Here is a 22,238-nt window from a genome sequence, read left to right as displayed (position 1 = left end):
GCTCTTTTACACTTCAGGGTATAGACTCGTCGCTCCTGAACTCTAAGGTGTTGGCAAGATTGATTCTGCTTTGCTGAGCTGTTATTGAAGGCAGTCTCCTTCCTCAGCGAGGGCAAGCTTTTCCGTTTGGTCCCTTCACACGTCTTACCGTGCACACTCCTCAAGCTGTCAGCAGCGGGCCACGATTCCCGACTCTGCCAGTCCCCTCCCCCTGCAAACTCTCCCGGCTACGCAGCACAACGATCAAGGATGAACTAATTACGTGTACATTAGAAATGGCATCTCCTTTGCAAAGGGCTAATGGATCAAACTGTTAATGCTAATTTAAAAAAATTAAGCTTGTGTCCCAGTCCCCTCCCCCACCCGCAGATGGAATTTATGCCCATTAAGTGTCATTCTATAATGGAAACCAAAAGGTCATAACTAAACAGGAGAGAGGCTTTTATCCATTAATGAGGAGATGGCAACCACACCTGATTTTAGCCTTGCTATGAATCAGGGGAGGGGAGAGCCATTAGAGCAGGATGACAGGGAGAGCCCATCCAACAAACTGAGAGAGACCCGAGAGCTTTGTGGTTTTTGGACACCATTCCATAGCTCGTTCTGTTATCGAACAGGAGCGGACGTCATCATCCCCTCAGAAATGGAAACAAGCAGCCCCTTTGGAGGCAGTCAAAACACTGTAGCTCATCGCAACTGTGTGTGGCTGCTGCTTCAATCTCGCTATATAGTTTAGAGTGCGTCTGTCTGTCTGTCTGCGAGTCGGTTTGTTCAAGAGCGCCTCCTAACCCGTAAGAGTGAGGGTCACCAAATTTGGTCTGCAGCTTCCTCTTCTCCTAACTTAAAGCAAGGTCAGGGTTTGGCTGTGTCAGGACAACCAGAAGTCCTGGGAAAAGGACTGGTTTCCATAACATGCCAGGGGAGGGGCTGCTGTTCAGAGGGACCTGATATAAGAGTGGCCACTGGGGGCAGCGAGCCCACAGAGAAGCACCATCCTGCAGAATGCCCACTGGGGCAGCCGTACCACCAAAGGAGGGCTCAGCAGGGCTTGGTCTCTGCCATTTTTCCTGGCAGTACACCAGGTAAGGAGCCCCCGCCCCAAACCCTTTCCCTCCTTCACAACCTTGGCCACAGCATAGTAGGATGGGAAAGGCCCCTGGTGGCCCGGAGCGGGTTGGGGGGGAAAGCCCCTGGCAACTGGGGGAGGATGCTGAGAGAGAAAAAAGGCCTGTGCCAGATGGGATCCCCTAGCCTGAGCCCTCCTCACCCCCAACCAACACTCTTGCACCCCCAAATCCCCAGCCTCCTACACTCCTCCCACAGCCCAGAAGCCCTGCCCTGAGTCCTGCACACACCCCCCCCCCCCCCAACACCAGCCCTCTGCCAGGAAGGATGCTGGCAATGCCCAATACGTCTGCTAGGAGGCAAAAACCATTACGTTGGGGGGTTTTAATTGCCAGACACATGCCTTGATTCTTGATTCTGCATTCACACACCGGTGTAACACCACAGGGACTCCACTCAGATCAAGGGAGCCGTGGTGGCTTAACACCAGCATACAAGAGCAGAAGCTGGCCCACACACTCCTGTGTCCATGCCCTGGGTCACATGGGCCAGGGCAAGCCACATGCCATTCATATTCAAAGTGGAACTGTTCTAAGCTCTGACGGGTGATGTGGATTTTGGCAAGTATAGTGGATTGAATCCAACACAGGGAACAATTTTATTTCTGAGAGCTCAGCTGTCACTTCTTGAGGAGCTTATATTGGATAATGGGCATATTTTATGGCTGTATTTAAATCAGTTGGATCAATGCAGATCACCACTTCGTTTGGCTTCTTAAATACAGTTGCAGAATTAACCCCCTTTGTGGGTTGTTTTATCTTGTCCAGAACTCCCAGCTTTCCAATGCTAACAAATTCAGTTTGCCCTTCATTAGGGAGGGCAAGCAGAACTTTTCCTTTCAGAGTTACTGATCTGTCCATCGGTCGGTGGCGTTCTTCTCCTAACATCTACCATGTCCAGAAGACAGATGTGTGCTCTCTGATCTCTATCTGCTGCTCTTTGCCACAAATAGAATCACAGAATCTACTGTTGGCAGAGACCTCGAGAGTCATCAAGTCCAACCCTCTGCCCAAAGCAGGACCAATCCCAACTCCATCATCCCAGCCAGGGCTTTGTCAAGCCGGGACTTAAACACCTCCCTAGGGAAGCCATCCCAGTGCTTTGCCTAATATCCAACCTAGACCTCCCCCACTTGCTCCTCATTCTGCCATCTGCCACCACTGAGAACAGCCTCTCTCTAGCCTGTTTGGAACCCTCCCTTAGGTAGCTGAATCCCCCCCTCACTCTTCTCTTCTGCAGACTAAACAAGCCCAAATCCATCAGCCTCTCCTCGTAGATCATATGCTCCAGTCCCCTCATAATATTTGTTGCCTTCCGCTGAACTTTCTCCAATGTATCCACATGCTTTCTGGAATGAATAGCTAATGGAATTTTACACTAACTTCATGGCTAAGCAGGATGTCCAACACAAATGGCACCTCAGCATTTACTATTTAGAAAGCTACTGAGGGACACTAGATTTTTAAAACCCATTTGTAATAGTTACTGCCTATAACCGATATTATAGGCAGAATATAAAATCAGCTTTGCTATACATCTCTCTGACCTCTTCTCAGTATAGCACAACCCTAATTTTATGAACTTGGATCTTATGAGCCACCTTTCTGCCACCAGAGTCCCCTTTCTGTAACTAAATGTGACTTTAGCGGCTGCCCAAATGGCCATACAGGTTTGAAATGACTGATAGATTTGGTAGTAAAAAGACATGTAGTTCTCATGTGAAAAATGATCAGTCACATTGTAGGGATTTGTGGTGTACACTGTCGTGGGACAATTACTGAATTAACACATCCACCAGACCCACTGTCCCTGCGATGTCCAAAGTGATGAACTTCCTCATTTTCAGAATAGCTCACTCCCTGGTTTGTTCATCACATCGGGTCCTTGTGTATTTTGTGGCCAACAGGGGTATGAATTGCAGGGTGCATCATACTGCTGTGGACACCTATGGTGTGAACGGAAAGTTACCTTGTTCCTACTTAAGACAGTCCTGTTGGAAGGAGGGCAAAGTGAATGTGAACTAGGCACTGTTAGTTTGTGTCAGCAGTGTCCACCCAGGACACTTAGAGCATGAAATACCGGGGCCTGCTGCAGTTCCCATGGCTCTGGTCCAAACCGTGGAGTGAGACAGACGAGCCCTTGAACTAGTACTAGATGATGCCCCAGTTCTCTGTTTAATGGCTGAAATTCTGCCACTAATATTCAGCTGTATTGGCTGACAGACTGTACTCCCTGTACCCCCATCACAGCGACCTCTCCTCTGAGCATGTGGACACGTTCTTATCTTTAGCTGTTTGATTTCCCCTCCTTTTGTGGTATATTTGACCACCTACTGGACAATTTCCAAAATGTTCACATGATCACATATTCTCAGCAACCATGAGATTCTTGGAGAGGTATTCATCGCCCTCTTTCTACCTGCTGTCCTAGAGAGAGCCAAATGGAACAATTATTAAGAGCATGGAATACGGATTTGTAATCCCATCTGGAGATAGTAGTTACAGAGCATGGACAGAGGCTCCGCTTCTGGCTGTCATAGGTTTAGCTAAGCAAGCCCCCAACAGCATCTCTCACAGGGAGCAATTTAAAGCTGAGGAACAGATGAAGCTGGCTTCCATACGAGCCGTAGCTGATCCTGTGAGGGACAGGCGTCCGTTGTGGCCTGTCATGCTGATGGATTTGTATAGGAGATCCCACTAGTTCACAGCACCAAACAGTTACTGAGTAGAAAACCACGAGTGCTGGCTGAGTCATGACACTTCTAAACCCAGCCGCCTGGGGCATATTTCACCAGCGCGTCATTCTGAATGCACCTGCATCATGTCCACAATGGAGAGCCCAGCCTGACACACTTTGGAAACTGATCATGACCAGAGCTGGGAGGTTTCAGCTGCACCCCATGGCTAGTTAGGAATCAGTGGGTCAATCTAATCTGTTGTGGAGCTGAGAACAGACCCTTGCCAGGCCTGGCGCTAGCTGAGGGCATGTTATACCCTGGATTGAATTGTATCACTGAGTCTTTTATCGCTTTCCTGTTGCTAATGGCATTTTCTTTTGTTAGACTTTGGCAGCCCCCTGATAATTATGGAGTGGGAGGGTCTCAAGAGTAATCGTGTTCCTCTTGGCACTGAGATTTGTCAAAGCCTTTGGTGTTAAGTAAAATCAAACTTTTCTTCCTGGTGCCATCCCGACACCACCCCAGAGCAAATTGCCCCTCCAATGCTAGTCAAGTTAATTCAGGCTTCAGGCACCCTGAAATGCAGGGACAGCTGGTGATCATGTGGCTGAGATGAAGGGAAATTTGATAAAAATGAGGCAGCTTTACCAGTAGCAGGTGAAAGCGACCTAGAAATCAGTGCTCATTTCAGCCTGCGCAGAGATCAGTGTCACTTCAGTGACTCTCCTTTTCAGAACAGAAGAGAGGTGTGGAATTTTCTTGGCCTAAGGCTTTTTTTTTTATTAACCTGTGAGCAGAGGAACCTAAATATGCCCTGAGTTCTGTCAAGTACGTCACTAGCGAATGGCCATGCCAAGCTGGGTACTAACCAAGCCCTGCCAAACTGCAGTGGATTAAATTCCATTTCGAGAAGCCAGAGGAGCCTAAGTGATGGATTAAGGGCCCATTCTTCAATCCTGCTGCAGACGGAACATCGACTTCCTGGCGACTAGACAGGGAATATCTGTCTGGATCAGGCCCTTTGCTAAGAGTATCGTTGTGAGTTGTGCGCTATTTCTGCTATCACCCATCAGGAGAGCTATTACGGGTCCTGAATAATTAAAACATTCTCAGGGATGCTGACTTTGGGTTTCATTGCTTGATTTATGCATTAGAGATTCAAGAGACTGCCTACCATACACCGGCCCCTTTACCCAAACCGCGTCTTCCTTGTGCAGAGAGCTTCTTTTCAGAAACTGTGCAAAATGAGTGCTTTCAAGAAGAGCAGGTACGGGCTTTATAAATCCCACCCATGCAATGATTGGCTTGTGTACCAAAGTACATCGAGCCTCGTATAAAATAAATAATGATGAAGATGAAACCCTTACCAGAATCCTTAACTGCAATAGAAATACGCTGGTCTAATCTTGCGTGCATCTCGCTTTGGTTGCATTTGGCTTAAACACTCTCCTCACAACCTCACAGATTCTTCTTGACTGTTCCCTCTCCCCACAGGATGAACCATGATCTATGCGCATCATGATCACATTGAGAAAGTACTCCTAACCAGTTCCCAAGTCCCCTCATTAGCCTAGCATGTGCCTTAACTATCTCCTGTAGTAATTGAGTGATACCATCTTGACTATAGTAGGAGCATTTAAGGGCTAGTGTGGCTTTTTCTAAGTTCCCCATGTGGGTTTCACCACGCTAACCATATCACAAGTAGCATGGAATATGTGTGCCTTGCTAGTAACGCTGCTCGTCAACAAGTGGGAACAAAACAGTTCGGTCCCACTCGCTGAGCCTGGAGTTGCTGATGCTTCCAAAGCAGCTTAGACAACTTGGTCCATCTCAGGAAAGAAAGGGAAGGGCGGTGTGCGTGCTATCTCAGATACTGGAAGCTTAGGGCTATGTCTCCAGTGAGAGTCGGCCAGGCTTCCGGCTGGTGGAATGCTGGTCCGTGATGCTCACATACTAATCTTTCTATTGCTCATGTTCAGAGTAACACCTGTACCTGGCTGTCACATAACTCTCTTGTGGCGGGGCCAGGCCTCATGATAACAAGAGCCATTAATTAGTGCTGAGTTTTGCCCACGAGGGATGGGTGAAAAGTCTTTGTGATCGTGTATTTGATAAAGAAGTTCTTGATGTTTCATAAGTCACGTTCGTTTACTTAGCTCTAGTTGTGACCAGGCACAAGCACACCCCAGCGGGGGACTGGGATAGATGGACCATTGGTTGGACCCAGTAGGGCTGTTGCTATGGGACTGTACTATGCATAGCAGCTGTTCCCAAGTACTAGTTTCTCCTTTCCCCCACCATGTGTTCATCAATGAATATGGCTGTGCAATGTGGCGCACCGGGAACACCAATTTCTGCCTCGTCTCTGGAGAGGAGCCGATGGTTGCACAAGGTATGTTCACCTTGCAACGATGGGTGGGTGCGGCTGGAGCACATATACCCAAGCTGGCTTTTACTGAGCTGGCTCAGGTCTGGGGCTTCATTGTGGGCTGTCCAAGCCACGCCAGAGCCCTGGGTAATTTTATCCAGGCACTTAGGCTGAGCTCAAGGGAGCGCTGATGAGTCTTCACAGCTTCAGTAAAGGCGCTAACTCCATGACAGCTAACTGGGGTATGTCTTCACAAGCTGCAGTCACACCTTGACTGTGCTACAGCCACACACTCCAGCTTCCCATTGTCTTTACCCTGTCTCTTCGGGGTGACTACAGCCCACCACTGGCAAAGGCAATGCAAAGCAAATGACTCCCCTCCTCTCTCAGGCACGTCAAAGAGTGGGAAACAATGCAAACAGGCCATCGCTTTCCCAATCCGATCTGTGGTGGGCACACTGCCGGCCACAAGGCTTGGTGGGGGACCTATGGCAGGTTAACATATGTTGAGCATTTTTTCAGGTGTCATTTGCAGTGTAGAAACCATTAGTTCACTCGCATTCAGTGGCCTCACCTTTCTCTTCTCACTTGCAGTTTTCTGCTTTGGTAACTACCTCCTTTTCTGGGCTCTCCATCTCCTCCAGACCTGATCCATTGTGACCTTTAACATCTGTCTTTTTCTCCCCCGAAAGCATCATGTTGCCTTCCGTCCCAGTTCACTAAATCCCTGTTTTACCTTGAGGCAGATGTGCACTTGCATATCCTTTATACTTGTACCTTGGTAATGTTATAGCACTTTTCCAGGGATGTTACCATTTTACCAATTCAGTGACAGTTACGGAGGGAAGGGGGTATGTTTGTTAGTAGACCCAATCACCATAAGAGCTAGGGGCATAATACACAGCACGGAAGGATACTTTGGACTTCTGGGCTACGTCTACACTGGCCCCTAATTCCGGAAAAGTCATGCAAAGCAGGTAAGTCAGAATAGGGAAATGCACGGGGGATTTAAATAAACATGTCCGCCGCTTTTTTTCCGGCTTGGGGAAAAGCCGGAAAAAAGCGTCTAGACTGGCGCGATCCTCCGGAATAAAGCCCTTTTCTGGAGGATCTCTTATTCCTACTTGAAATATTTGCTGAGGTGCCAACCCCTATAAACTGAGGGGTAGGCCAATGTTTTCAAAATCATGTAGGGAAATGTTGGCACTGTCAAGGGCCCTTAGGGCTTATTGCAAACCCAACCCTATTTTTGAAAGTTTTAGCAGAAATAGTTATCATAAATCACCATCCTTAGAGTGACTTGACAGAGAAAATATTTGGAAAAGTCTTGGCCTTTTCTGGTCTGGAATTTCATTGAAAATTGTCATGAAAATTTCAAAATTTGCTTAAAAGTGGCAGACAAACGGTGCAATGAGAGAAAGTGGTAATACAAATCACAAATAAAAGCACTAATGACAATATTCCTAAGGCAGGGATGTCAACGCAGTTGTGTAGACTTTGAGATTTTTTTCTCTAATGACAGAGTGCAATGAAAGCTTAAGTCACAGCTAAGCTAATGTGTGACTGCCTTCATTTAGTAACCAGGATTTATAAATGGAATCTAAATGCATGGTGAGCAGGTCATATTATTTAGATTGTAATTAGCATAGATTGTTATCTCGCCCAGGTCCTAAAGGAAGCAAGTGAGATGACAGGGGTGCTATGAATGGTGTTCACGGCATTAATGACTATAGACAAGACATTTCAGAAACACGCCATACAATAAAAAGCAGAACTCCTAGAATAAGCAAGAGAAGAAAATGGCATTAACGGGTAAAAATGCTGACAGAACCTTCTAATTGTACTTTGAACCATATAGAAACAGATTGAATACACTAATTGACGAATTTAGGGGTCCATTCTCAAAGAGGATGTGCTGTCAGTTGGGGAGGATACACTGCATTTTTCATACAAAACAAATGATTTGCGTTTCCACTGTTAGAACACCCTAAGAAATCTGTTATCGACAGCCAGGCAAACTAATGCCATATGCAATGCTCTGTGGGGAAAGTGCAGATTATACATTTTTAGGCACGTAAAACTGCCTGCACCAAACAATGACAGTCCACCAGGGAAGTAGGTTGCATCATGGAAAAGGCCACCCCGACTGTCACTATCACAACAGATGGTGTATGTCATCCACCCACCAAATGCCCCAATAACAACGGTGCGGGTGAAATGGGACAGTCGCTACGCTCCCCCATGAGTGCACACTGAGAAACAAAAAAAAGACAAAACCACTGTTACTTCCCCAGTGAACACTTTCCATAAAATGACCCGCGTCCCCAACTGACCTGCCAGCCCTCATCCTCAGGAAATCTGAACAAAACTTTCAAAAGGAAAGTCTGGGAGCGTAACGTCACAAATTTGCTAAAAATGATGGATAAATTAAAATGCTGGATTTAGTGCTTCTTCCAACAATCAATTACCCACTAACTCCCTTTTGTTGTTCTAAGACCAATCTTAAACAGCGTGCCACAAAGCAGTCATGGTGTGCCATGGAGAACAACAGAATTCAAAATGGCTGCTAGAATGCAAAAGGGGCAGGCAAACTTTTTCTTTTTTTATTTTTTTTTTGCTCCATAACTTTCCCCCGACCCTTTCTCCCGCTGACTTTTTTTTTTTTGTCTCAACAAAAAATCCTTGGTGTTCCTCATGAAAAAAATAATTATTGTTTGGTGTTCCTCGGTCTTAAAAAGTTTAAGAAACACTGGTCTAAGACTGTAGTGGTGTTAACTGCTCACTTCCCTTGGAGTCGTTCTTATAGTTTGTGTTAGTTACTATCACCAAGCAAGCTGCTCCACCTTGTATGTAGCTGTGACGCTCAGAGCACCTTTCCCAGATCTGGAGAAGAGCTCTGGGTGGCTCAAAAGCTTGCTTCTTTCACCAGAAGAAGTTGGTGAATGACAGCAGCACCACTACATACAGCAAGCAAGGAGTATGCTGACCGGAAAGGCACTGGTGTGGGGTCTGACCTCGACATGCTAAGAATGGAGTCGAGGGGCTCTCTGTGGTGTCAGTGGGACTACTTTTCCTGCGTGCTAGACTGCTCAGGCACCTCTCTCCTCAAGTCCTGGCCAAGCTTGGATGCTTTGGTAATGGTTGTTTCCAAAGCAGAACATCAGCCTGGTGCTATCAATCTCTCAGGAGAACGTCAGTGCTTCGCGAGGACACATTTCCTTGGACAGCAAGCTGACATGGTACTAGAGACCTGAGAGGTACACTTCACCGATAACGAGCGGTTTGCTTGAGGCAAATCTTCTATTCATATCAGTTGCAAAAGGCAGCTGGTTTTACATTTCTTGTCAATGAGATATTTTACATATTTAATTTCATAACTGTCGTAGATAAAATCAGGAGGCAAAGTCACATTAATACTGTGTAGCATCATTATATTCACCTGATTTTTCACTTCTCAAGACCTGGATTTAAGTGCAATGTTTCTTAAACAATCAAATACCTACATATAAATTCCTGGCCTTCCCCAGTAAGCCAAATATTTCAGATGAAGACGTTCAGAATGTATGTAACAAAACCTGTACTGAATATTTGTGTCACCATGAACTGCAATGTATTGTCTGTTGAGGACAATGTTTCACCTTGGCTTCAGCTCTGCCAACTCTCAGGTCAAAGAAACTTGCTATTTGTAAGTGGAATTCAAGCAATGACTATTAGGTTAATATTCCTTCATTATTTCACACCTGTGCAGTTTTATACCAAAGCACGTTTGTAGCTCTTGCATTTATGTCCTATACTACACTTTATTTATTTGGAGACATGAATCTCCAGTGGGAAAGAAGTCTAGCATCAGATCATTTAGTAGGAAATATATAATTCTGAAAAGCTTGTTTCTTCTGCAGTCCCGAGACACCAAGATGAGAGAAACTGACCAGTGTGTCTAGTTGTTTTGTTTGTTTATTTACTAGAAAATGTACCTGACATTGCTCAGGTCCTTAACTCCATTAATTTTTGTTTTTCCTCATTTAAATCATTGTTTTGGGGTGGGGCTGGGAACGAGGGTTCAGATTGCAGGCTACCTTAGGGAGAGAGGACTGCCCCAACCCTCTCTCACCATAGCAGGTTGGGGCCAGGTGAGAAGTGCCTTTCTATGGCCACTGCAGCTGCAGCAGGCATAGCCAGGGGAAGTGTGCATGTCCCCCAGCTCAAGGACAGACAGACAGACACACACACACACAAACTCTCTGAAATATATAGTAGATAGCTGTTCCTTTTTCCACCACTGCCCCCTGCTGGCTGAATGGGGTTATAGTTGCCCTAGTCCCAATCTATGGCTCGTTACTGCCTCCTGTGGTTATTCTGCTGTACAACTCCCTCCTGCCAGACCCCTCCTTTTCCATTTTATGAGAAACAATTGAATTCCAGGCATATCCCATTGTCCTGGCACAACCAAGCCCTTACCATGTTTTCCTTTATGATCAGAGAAAACTACAAACCAAATTTGGTGATCCTCACTCCTGCTTGAACAAAGGGTCTCAGAGACAGACAGACAGACAGACAGACAGACGCACATTTCTAAAATATATAGTAAAGATTTCTCCCCCAATTGCTTCAGAAGTCCAAGAACAAATTGCTTCCGGAAGGATTCACAGAAGAATGCATTTAGCTAAAGATAGTGAACAACAACAAGCTAGCTCTTGTAAATCCTGGCTGGATTAACAGTCAGGCCTAAATCAACAAAGCAGATAGAAGGCAGAGAAGACATCCCCGACAACACATTTCAGAGCTGTGGAAGAGAGACATTTTCTCTGAAAACGCTTCCACTGAGGGATTTAGGTGAGAGGAGCTTATGCTAGAGAGAGGATAAAGGAGAACTGGAAGTCTGATTTTTTTTTTTTTGACAGGAGCAGAACTACCAGTCGTTCACATTTTAAAGAGACTTCCCTTAGGGTATAAAGGAGACATTTCCAAGGAACCAAATTCCTCTGGTACTCAAGCATGAAATATCCTCTAGGGAGTAAATCTAAAGGGTAAAAAATCCCGGAGAAGAGAAATTAACAGAGGATGGAAACCTCAAAGTAAGGGTGAATGTTTTCTGATTTTCCTTTCAGAATTCCCAACCTGTCACCACTCTGCAGGACAGCAGGACTTGCTTTTCCCTGCCTGCTACTGACAAACCTCCTTCCCTTCTAGACACACAGGAGTCTGGATACAGAGACTGGCCTTCTTTGAAGAACAATATTTTTTTTCTGACCCCAAATGTTCCTGTTCTGCAGCACAGAGCCTTATGAAAGGGATACTCAGAACGAGGCCTGCCACAAATCAACCCACCCTTCCAACAGCGTGGTGCTCCGTAATTGCTGGGGCATACCACATGCAGGACTTGCTGCTCTATAGGTGCACTGGGGGATCTATTGACATGGCCATTCGGTCCATCATGGTGCTGTGAGCAACCCTGCCCACCCCTTTTCCCTGAGTCTCTAGGCTGCTCTGCATGTCAGTGAACAGGGTGGGAGAAGGAGGGGTCTCATCCGGGGTGCTTGATGCAACAGCCCTTCATTCGGAGATGTAGTTCTGTCCTTTCTCGTTGTGCCTGTGTGCCAATAGCTCCATTCATGGTGAACCGAACCTGCTCTATTCTGATGCACCGCTCTGCGTAGGCTCCATCCGGGCTGCCATTGCTTGTCAAGTCATTCTGACCGTTCACAGCGACAGGATACCAGTGATGGGAAAAACAACTGCTATAACATCAGTGGCTACTAGGAGATGCTTCTGCCCGTGTGAAGCCCTTTACAAAGACCCTATGATGGACAGCCAAGGCAGGACTAGGTTTTTACCTGCTTTTATATTGCCTTGTAAACCAGAAAGAACTGTAGGTGTTCTTCTTTGCATAGATATAGATGAGCTCTGTAAGTATGTTCATCTTGGCAGTGTTGCGGTACTGAAAGCTTGTAAGAAAAATATGTGTCTCGATAGCTGTGAAGCTACACTCAAATGAAGACAAGAAATCACAGCTCAGATCATCTCTGAGGCTCGTCAGTAAGTTTGTGACAGTCCTAAGCCAAAGAGAAGTAGGTTTGTCAACTCACCAATTAATTGTGACCTAATTCGTAAACCATGGCGCCTTAATGTGATGATTAAATCAATCTAGACTGGCAAGCCAACAACCAGCAGAATAATTAATTCAGTCTATTATAATGCAAAGGAGAAACTAACCCCACTGAAGAGCAGCAAAGGAATGCAGAAGTGCTTTCAAATGGTTCAGATCCATGCACATTTCAAGAGACTTGCTATTGATGTACCAGATCTGAAAGTGTGTGTGTGTGTGTGTGTGTTTATAAAAGGCTCGGGAAGCAACTATAAGTCCAGGAATTCCTCTAATCTGGGCCAGCTGCTACCGATCCCCCAGGACCATCGACCAGCTGCAAAGAGCAGGAGCACAGTATGTTTGAGCCGCTGCCCTTCCTGGTTTTACAGGTGCAGAATTATTTCTAAACTAATGTCAGTTAATTACACCGCATAAGAAACCTGGCGCAGTGCGGGCTGGTGTAATTGGTCTGCTCTTGGGATTGTGCTGTAAGGAACCGAACCGGTCCCCTCTGGCTCTACAACACTCCAGCGTCATGCTGTTTGTCCTTAATAAAGCACTGACCCTCGTCTTTCTCTGCTCCTGCCTGACCCCCAGTAGCACCCAGAAAGCAGAGACTCTGACAAGGCCCGACCAGGCCCGCGGGATGAGCCATGTGCTCCCAGGCGGCGGGGTCCAGGGCTTCTGGCAATCAGTGCCCGACTCCTACTGACTTCAGCGACCTTTGGGTCAGGCCCTCACTGTGTCCTTTGCTGCCCCACGCTTGGCTGAGATTAATTCACAGCCTGACCCTGCAAACTGTGACTTGTATAAACAGCCCTTACCCATGCGTCATAGTCACAGGACTGGGCCATGGGCAGGTCGTCAAGACAGACCAGTTGTATCTGTGGAAGCATCCTCAGTTCTCGTCCCTGAGGCCTTGTGCCAAGAGGAGTGTCTTACAGTGCCAGGAGCTTCATGGGAGGGGGGAGGGGTCACTAAATACACGGCATTGCCTGGCGGTTAGCCTGGTGGACTGACACTCCGGAGACCTAAGTTCAGTAACTGGTCTTCTGGTGTCCACGGACACGTTAACCCGTCTGGTGCCTCAGTTTCTCTCTCTCAAAAAATTGAATGAAAAATCTAATCTAAGGTTTTCAGCAAATGTTGTGCTTCTGCCAATACATCATCAAAAGCTAGGCATTGCCTTTTGAGTGTGCCTACAGCCTCTGCCTCGCAGACTGTTTCCCTAACATGGATGCAGTCTGCTGGCTGTGACAGGCTCGTGCCTGATGATTTGATTTCCTCCCAGATGGGTGGAACATTTGCCATGTGAACCAAGCTGGGGGAAATCCAAACCCTGATTCTGATTTCCCCCACCACCTATAGTCCTTCTGGATAGAACCCCGAACACCAGGTTTTTTGGACAGAATCTAGTAACAAATTTTAGTCCAGATTTTGATCTCATCTCAACACACAATGATTGGGGCATGTTTCTTCAGCATTAATAACAGGGCGTTGCTCCCAGAAATTCCTGTATATCGGGCCTACTAGCTTGACAGCCCATTGCAAGCCTGTGGCTATCATTTCTGGGCAGTGCTGATTTGATAAAAGAGGGAGAAATGAGAGCACGTGTGTACTTACAAGCTCTCAGGTTTGTGGTCTGCATTTCAAGTCTTATGGATCACATGCCAGAAGATGATGCCATTAGAGGCTTTGGCTGACTTCATTAAGTGCAGGGAGCTACAGCTGACTTCAGCAGGAGCCATGCATGCCTGCGTCCCCAGGGGGAATTTGTCTCTAAGAGTTTATCAAAATCCATCTTTTCCCCTGCTGCCTACTCCTCAAGCCACAACACGTAAGTACATCAGGGCAGTGTATAATGTCCTCATACAAAGAGCCAAACAAAAGCCTGCACTTCCTAGCTAAAGCAAGGGCCTCAGAAAGCAATTAGAATTGATTCCTTTAAGTGTCTTTGTCAAGGAGGATATCAGTCTAGCATACAGGGTTCCCCTTCCCCCATATTTCTTTTTATCTTCACAGACTAGCATCAGGTTTTCTCCTAAACGAGGTGGGTAACTATATTCAAGACGCTTCCGCGCAATCTATATTAATACAGAGTAATTTTTCCCACCAGTGTCATTTTAAATTCACCAAAAGCACTAGGCTACTCCCATGGGCCTGCTAGCTGCAAGGATTTTGCTATAACTTTGACAGTACGTGTGTGTGTATATGGAGATGCATGCGTCCAATAGGAAGTTAGTACTCTTCATCAGCCACAGATTTTTTTTATTAAAAAAAGCAAAAAAAACCCTTCTGAGCACCCTTTGCAGCCCTCCATGCTGTCCATTGTCATGTTATTTTAGTTTCTGAATAGTACTACTACTAATAAATGCACATACAGTCACATAAGAGTCCCACGTGTATGTCCAAACAGTTTACAAATCTGCAATCCAATCCTGCGTGCGACACAACAAAGGCACCCCACGCTAGCACCTTCAATTCTATTTAACCCTCCATCTCAAGGAAACCCTGCGGCAGCAGAGAAGCCTTGCCATAGCCCACGTGGGTTGGCTTTCTGGGCCTACACTAGACCGGGTAGGGAGCTGGGTTGCAACTGGAGGCTCTCCTGGAGAGAGATTTCAGCCTGAAGCTGCTTGGGTGAAAACGCAGACTTTCCTTTGCTCTTCCACGGGAATGTGTAATTTTAACAAAAATGGGAACAAGTGAATAGCTGAAACGCCATGTTATCGGAAAAAATGTTGATGACACATTTTCAACCAGCCCGGCTAACTCTGGCTTTAGGAGCTTACCCTGAGGGTCCTATATTTTAAAACTGTGGCTGAGGCTGCATCCTGTGAATGTGGTTTTTATGGTGGTTTTGCTTTGGGGTTTTCATGTCACATGCAGAGTTGATCCACAGGATCAGATTTATTCCCTAGCTTTGCCAGATCAGACCCTGCTGCTCTGTAAGGCAGGTGGCGATTAGAAGCTCTGTAAATTGTCCTGCCCTGCTTCGGGGCTTGCTCTGTCACAGCAGAGGTGCTCGAACAATCCCGGAGCAAAGCCTGCTTTGTGCTGTGCTATTTTTAAAGGAGCAGCTGGATCAGTAGCATCCTGGGCTTGCTGGATTTGAAGTGTGACTCCTGTCCACCGGGAATAGTGCTGGTGGCTAGGCCAGGCTAACGCTGTCTCATGCCGTTTACTGAAAGCACAAAGCCAGAATGCAAATGCCTGGCCAATACATCGTTTTTGTCCCTGTATTTATGTTCTCACCTTTCTATCACTGTAATAACTATGTGCACAGTATGGGGACTGCACAGCTTTTGGAGCTAGTCAAAAATCGGAATATCTGTTCCATGGGAAATGACATTGTCCACTGAAGGTCGGAGAAGTGGTGGAAGAAGGTGTAAATTAAAGGGACCTGGTAAAAGTTTAGTTCAGTGGTTCCCAAACTTTTCGACTTCACTCCCCCTTTTTGATTTTTGAGAGACCTTCATGCTCTCCCCCTCCCCCAAATAGAAGCAAAACTTGAGGGGAAAAAAAAGGAACTGACCGGAGCCGAAAAACAAGAATAGCAGCAAAACTTGGGGGGGGAGAGAGGGGCTGGGTCATCTCACGCCCCCCCCCCCCCAGTTTGGAAACCCATGGTTTAGTTGATCCCTTGAGGCCAGTGATGTATAGGAGAGCAGCCAGGTATGAAGTTAGTGGAGAATCAAAGCCAAGACCAGAGACACAACAGGCTTCTAAGCATTACCACACCACCTTGAGCTGAATTACGGTGCAGATCTAGCCCGTTGGAACTGCAAATGTACCACGGAAAAAGTTCTGAGTTTTGAATAGCGCTTCCCATGGGAAGAACATTAACACTAGCACAGCACTGCCGAGTAGCTGGCAGACAGCTGCCTTGGGCTGAGAAATGAGAATCAGGAGGAGTGTGAACCGGCCCCATTCTGAACTGCTAGTTCGTAGCACACTTTCACACAGATATACAGAACGAGTCCTCACCCGGGACAAGGCTTTGGACTGCAAGCTGGGTTGCATTTCCTCAGGAGAGTCTTGGCATTGTGGCAAGTTTCTCATTTGGCACTTGCGTGGTTTGGCAGAGGTAGCATTGGTCCCCTTTTTACCTTTTGTTGCAGGTACACTGTGCACTCACCTTCCCAGTGGAAGGAAGCATGGTCCAGTGAGCAGGCCCTCACCAGGCACACAGAAAACCCAGCTTCAAACTCCTGCTCTGCTACAGATTTCCTGGAAAGTCATGCAGGGCCAGATCCTCAAAGAGAGTCCGGCGCCTAGCTCCCATTGATCCAAACCAGCAAAGCTTTCCCCCTATTCTTGAGTATTACTGGCCGTGTTTCTTTCAAGCCTGCAGTAGATTGTGGGCTGGAAAGGAGCCTAGATAGCTTTGGGGGGTCTGGGGCTCCGTGCCTCAGTTTGCAATCTCCAAATGGCAATAATAGCACTTTCCTTCCTCTGGGGATACTGTGAGGAGAATCACATTAAAGAGTGGCATATAAGAGATAGAGACTAGAGCAAATACTGTGCCTCACCAGACAAGCTGTAGGAGCACGTCCTACCAAGATGAGTATCAACATAAAACGGGCGAGAGAGATGTCTTGAGGCCAGAGGAAGAGCTGTGTGCAGCTCAAAAGTTTCTCTTACACTAGTGGAAATTGGTCCAAATCCAGTACGAGAGATTTTCTCACCTACTTTGTCAGCCTCCTATCCTGGGATCCACATGGCTTCTGCAACACTGCCTGCAGTCACCGGAAAACGTTTAGCATGAGACGTTCTCAGCATTTTGTTCTCTTCCACTTGAGAAAACAGAGCAATGAATTACTGTGTTCCTTATAGCTTCCCCCCTCCATACCAATCCAGTCTGAATTCTTACAGGAGCCCCAAGGAGGACAAGCTCAAAGGTACACGTCCATTTATTTTGAACTGTTCAGAGCATGAGTGGTTCCGAATGGAGTTGGTTGCTCCCATTCCAACTCTATACTCCAAAACCACGTGCAGTGTATCCTGAAACTATATGGGCACTGAAATAGCTGACTCATCAAACTACCCACACCTGATAAATAAGACTTGTAACAAAAATTTGTTAGGGTTCAATATTGTTCTTGGTTTGCATTTGTCAGCTCCTTAGTTTTCACCCACCTCCCAGTGCCTGACTCCACAGCCTCTGGCCTGCAGATTTCTTTCAAAAACTGTGCCATTACCATGTTGGCACTAACAGGCATTGTAGAATAAGGCAGCTCAGATGCCTGGATTTCTAATAAACACCCGCAAGTGTACAAAACAACAGACGCTAGGCTAGACCTTCAGTGAGTGTAAATCTAGCAACGCTCCACTGACTTAAATGGAGCAACGCTGAGTTAACCAGCTGAATATCTGGCCCTTCATTTCTCGCTGGCAAGAACGACAAGCAACAATGTTTCATCAAGCCTGTCTCACTTATATGCACCATACTGATGAGTATAATGTGGCCAATTCATTCAGTTCCTTTTTTTTTTCTCTTGGTGAAAGTGGCAACATTTAGAGCACAATTTGCTCTTATTCTAATCTGAAATAATCCAGCATAATTTCCCTTTCTTCACTGGAGTTACTCTATATTTACATCCACGTGATGGAGAGAAGAACTGGGTTCTGTACAGTTTGTATTATTATACAATTATACCATGCCGTAAAACATTACCAATGTTGTTTATACAGAGTCTGAACCCAAGCTCATTAAAGCTTAAAAACAAAAACAAAAAATCCTTGCTGATGTTAGATATGGGAGCGTTAGAATGTCTCTTCTCTTTCTGCTCATCTAGATATTGAGCATGCTGCAGGTAATTAGGGGCTGTTATAACAAGCAACCAGCTGTCTAGTAGGAGCTCACATGAAGTCATGGTTGCCTCTCCTCTCTGTCACCAAAAAGAAGCTATGATAGTAACTTTCAGTCATTCATAACTCTCTCTGAACTTCAACCAAACACCCAGAGATGAAAGACTCCATATTCCATTCAGTTACTGCTGTACCTGGGTCCCATGTTTTAATTTAGCTTCCTGCCTCCCAAAAGATCTCACATGTGAATATTTTTTTTAAATAAATGCATTGCTGGAGTAGAAAAATGTGCAGGAAAGTCACAAGTACGCAAGAGTAGCTCATATTTCTGAAAAGTTGCTGAGAACTGCTCCAGTTCTTACAAGCACCTCATTAAAGTCAACACCATTTAAACCATGTTCCCGGTTGGGGGTTTACTGAAGAGCAATAGATGCTGAGAATCTCAACCTGGCTTAGACTCAGCCTCTGGGGGGACTTGAGATAACTGATTGAAGGAGTCTGTGAAAGTTCACCCAATACCATTCCCTTCTTGATTCTGGCCTTAGCAGACAATGTCTAGCATGTCCTTGCATATTCATAGGCTTTAATGCATTTTAGTCATCAGGGAAATTCCTTTATGGAATTGGCGACAACAATTCTGCACTACAGCATGGAATACTTGCTGATCTGTGGTTCCTCCTGCAATATCGCTGGTACTGGTAAATAATTCAAATTAAAGTACTTTTCTCTGGATATACCACTTTTAAAAGAGACTTCATTTACTTTTTTTTCCAATGGTTTCATCCTGTACTGTTCTCACCCTGCATTATTCATGTGCAGCCTTGCAAATTGCTTCTAGCTCTAACAGATCTGAGATAAATCATCGGACCATTTTCTCCGGAGGACCTCAGCCTGAAGCTCCACTGCTTGTTTTCAAATGAAAACCGTTTTCAATTAAGGTGATTTGTTTGCTGCAAAAAAAATGTAAGTATCTCATATTGCCATTTACGGGGGGCGAGAGGGGGGGAATGGGAACGATATTAACCGAGCGTGGATTTTAAGTTTCAGCATATATTCCAACCTCACTCTCTGCTTTTCCTTCTTCTAGTCCACCAAGGAAATGGAGCCAGAGTCTACTGGTGCGGCTGGAAGTGCTACCCATCACTTTCTGGGATGAAGTGCCTTTGCAGGGGGTTATCTACCGTGTTAAATATATGGCACCATGGATGGTGGAATGCCTTATGCCAGATTTAGGTGCTAAGGAAAGAAAGGAACAAGCTACTCACACGTGCTGGCCCAAATGTTCAAAAATAGGAACCTAAAGTTAGGCCCTTATATAAGTAACCGGATTCTGAAAGCTGCTAAGCATCCGGCAGCCAGGCAGTTAGGTAGTGCAGCAGAATGAATGGGCATCTTCTTCCCTTGGGAAGATCTGGGTGAAACCCACACGTTTCAGAAGAGAAGACCTCCTGCCTTTCACAACTCTCTCAAACAAGAAAGAGCAGATCCTTCAGCAACTTAGTGTACGTCTGTTCCATAGGCAGGTGATGCTGACACTGGGCACTCCTGTTTTAGGGAATCCGCTCTCTGAAAGGACTGCCTATGCCTGGACTCTGGGCTGTGGTTCCTCGACAGGTTACCTCAGACAGCTCCACCTCACCCAACCCCAGCCGAGGCATTTGGCCTTCAAAACATGTCCTACCAGAAGCCCTCTCCATCCCTCCATCCGAGCAGGGATGGTAGCTGTGGCTCACAGCTCAGTGTCCATGTCATCATGGGGAGAGGGCATGGTCCCTTCTATGTAATACTGCCCCACAGGCCTTTCTCCATCCCCTGGCAGGGCCTAACACCCCATAAGATGCAGCCCCGGCCCCACACTGGCAGGCAGCTTGTTCAATATGGGAAGCACCAGGGCAAAGACAGACCCATGTCTCTAGAGCCAGGTCAGCTAACACCTACTCTCGTGGGCTCCTGAAACATCCTCACTGCACATAGGCGTGGGGGGTGGGGGAGAATGAGGAGGGTGTAGGATGGAGGGGGAGGGAAGAAAAGTAACCATGTTTTCACACACACCCCCTTACAAGCTCTACCCAGCAGCAGCTCAGGCCAATGCGATGGTGGAAGCTGGATGGGGAGAGAATTGTCTGCCCTGGTGCCCCCCAAAGGACAGTCCATATTTCTGAGGAGAGCGAGCCCTACCAAAAGCAAGCTGGGGTCTTTGCCACATTGGGCTTTTTTACACCCGTGGGTTGAGAGGGTCCACAGAACTGAATTCTGTCCTGGGAGCACTCCCAAGAACAAAGAGGTCCTGCAAAGAGACCATCCTTCTCCAGGGGAAAGCTGTTCTCCTGCTACCTTCTCCCTGAGGACATTCAGAGGGCTGACAGGGACACCAGTGTGCCAGGTCCAGTGCACCATATTTTACCTCTCGCCTCAGAGGTGCGACAAGGCCTGGCAGTCTGTCTGCTGCACACGTGTGGCACCACCTTTGCGGAGGAGTCCGTTCTCCCCAGGGGAGGGTGGTTTCCATGAAAGCTCCTGCTGGCAGGAAGCTGGGGGAAGCCATAACCATTCTGGCAGGCTTGGGCGGGGCCTTGTGTTTTGTGGCATTGAGCAGTGAGTGTACGGTTCTGGCTCCAGACGCCCCCATGTAGCACACCCAGGTGGCCTGGTCGGACTGCACTCAATACCTGGCATGATTCCTCCTCGGACATAGCTTCCCCGGGCTCCCTGCCACTTATCAACAATGCAGCAGGGAGACTGAGCCTGGGCAAGGCCATGCTGCAGGGTGCGATCAGGGGACTGGGCCTGGAAGTGCTGAGCTTCCTAGGTAGAGTATGGGAGGGTCTCTGTGGCACTCTGGTAGGAAATGGACGCAGACTAAGGCAAGTCTCCTGCCGGGACCTTCATCACTGAGTGAGCACTGAACACACCGCAGGGGCTCATCGCTGCTCCTTTTCAGGTCAGGACGCTGGCAGAGCTTCAAGCTCTTTCAGGCGCCTGCTGAGCAGAATGCCTTCGCAGCCTCCCTTGGCCAGGATCACGCAGGCCCTGGCAGAGGCCCCTTCAAACATCGCTTTGGGGTGAGGTGCCAAGCAAAGTTCATCCGCCTGGCTGGGGAGGGTTTGAACGCCAGGTCTCCGCTGACTGGGCGGTAGACCAGCCACTGCGATTGGCGAACCAGGGGACTCAGTGTTGTGCCTCCTGCCACATCTCTCAATGCCATGTGGTAGGCGACGGAGCACAGCCGTGGCTGTCCGAGCACCCCGCTTCTACCAACACACGCAGGAGTCACTTTGCTCTCCCAGGAAAGCTGAGCCAGTCCGAACTGCCCCTCACACCCACCCAGAACAGCAGGATGGCATTTTACAGCCGCTTACACTGTACACAGCTACAGCTGCGAAGGATTGTGCAAGAAACAAGGCAGTGGACAATCTGACCAGTGGGATTGACTCCCCTGTACAGGTATTCCCACGCATGATCTCTGTACTGGGACCATGCTATTTCCAGGCCTGAGAGAAGACAGAAGAGAAGTCCATCCTCTATTCAAGCCTTCATTTCACCAAAGCACCATCTAACTCATTCCCAGCTCTTCTTCTACAAGAAAACCATTAGCAGCTATTCTGCTTCTCAAAAACAAAAAAATGTTAGTAACCCCTTCCATTCTGCGAGCCTCTTTTCTTCCGGTATTATCTTCCCATGTGTGTCATCAATAAAATGCATTTGTTTATAAGCCATTTCCCAGGGATGAAGGGGTCCTTTCAAGTCCCAGTGAAAGAAGGAGAAATACAGTAAAAGATGTGGTGCCCGTATCCATGCAAGCAAGCACGACAGTGCAGTTAAAAAGGATTTCAAATTACATTTTCTGTCATGTTACAAAAAGTAATTATATAAAATAATACAAGAAATCCCGACTTCAGTTAATCATACATAATATTAATTTTGAAATTACAGACTAGGCTTTCACTTTTTGTTATTCAAATTAATTAAAACACCTTGGTTTCCCGTGAATCAATTAAATTAGTATTTTTTAAGATTGCTACACAATGTCTCTGCCCTGTTTAATACCATCAACGCTCCTTATGAGGCGCAGAAGGCATTGAACATGCTGAAATCCGTTGCCTATTGCAAGTTGTCATGTCATCCAGAAGAATAGAATGAATGGAGCATTTCAGACCTTGAACTCCACATCT

At 46.8% G+C, this 22,238-nt stretch overlaps 1 long non-coding RNA gene across 2 annotated transcripts in view; it reads right to left on the bottom strand.

The window, feature by feature from the left end:
* The window catches only part of LOC112546584 (uncharacterized), a 387,426-nt gene that overhangs the window by 151,854 nt on the left and 213,334 nt on the right, over positions 1-22,238 (bottom strand). The window contains exon 4 of one of the 2 annotated variants that reach the window (XR_003090320.3): positions 21,794-22,236. The exons of the other annotated variant lie outside the window; for it this stretch is intronic. This is a non-coding gene — a long non-coding RNA (uncharacterized LOC112546584). Of the gene's footprint in view, positions 1-21,793; positions 22,237-22,238 lie in introns of those variants that run through there. 2 annotated transcript variants of the gene reach the window in all.

Source organism: Pelodiscus sinensis, chromosome 4 (genome assembly GCF_052426305.1).
Source record: "Pelodiscus sinensis isolate ZL-2025 chromosome 4, ASM5242630v1, whole genome shotgun sequence".
Lineage (NCBI taxonomy): Eukaryota > Metazoa > Chordata > Testudines > Trionychidae > Pelodiscus > Pelodiscus sinensis.
The sequence above is the reverse complement of the archived record's forward strand: the minus strand, read 5'-3'. Positions and strand labels throughout refer to the sequence as shown.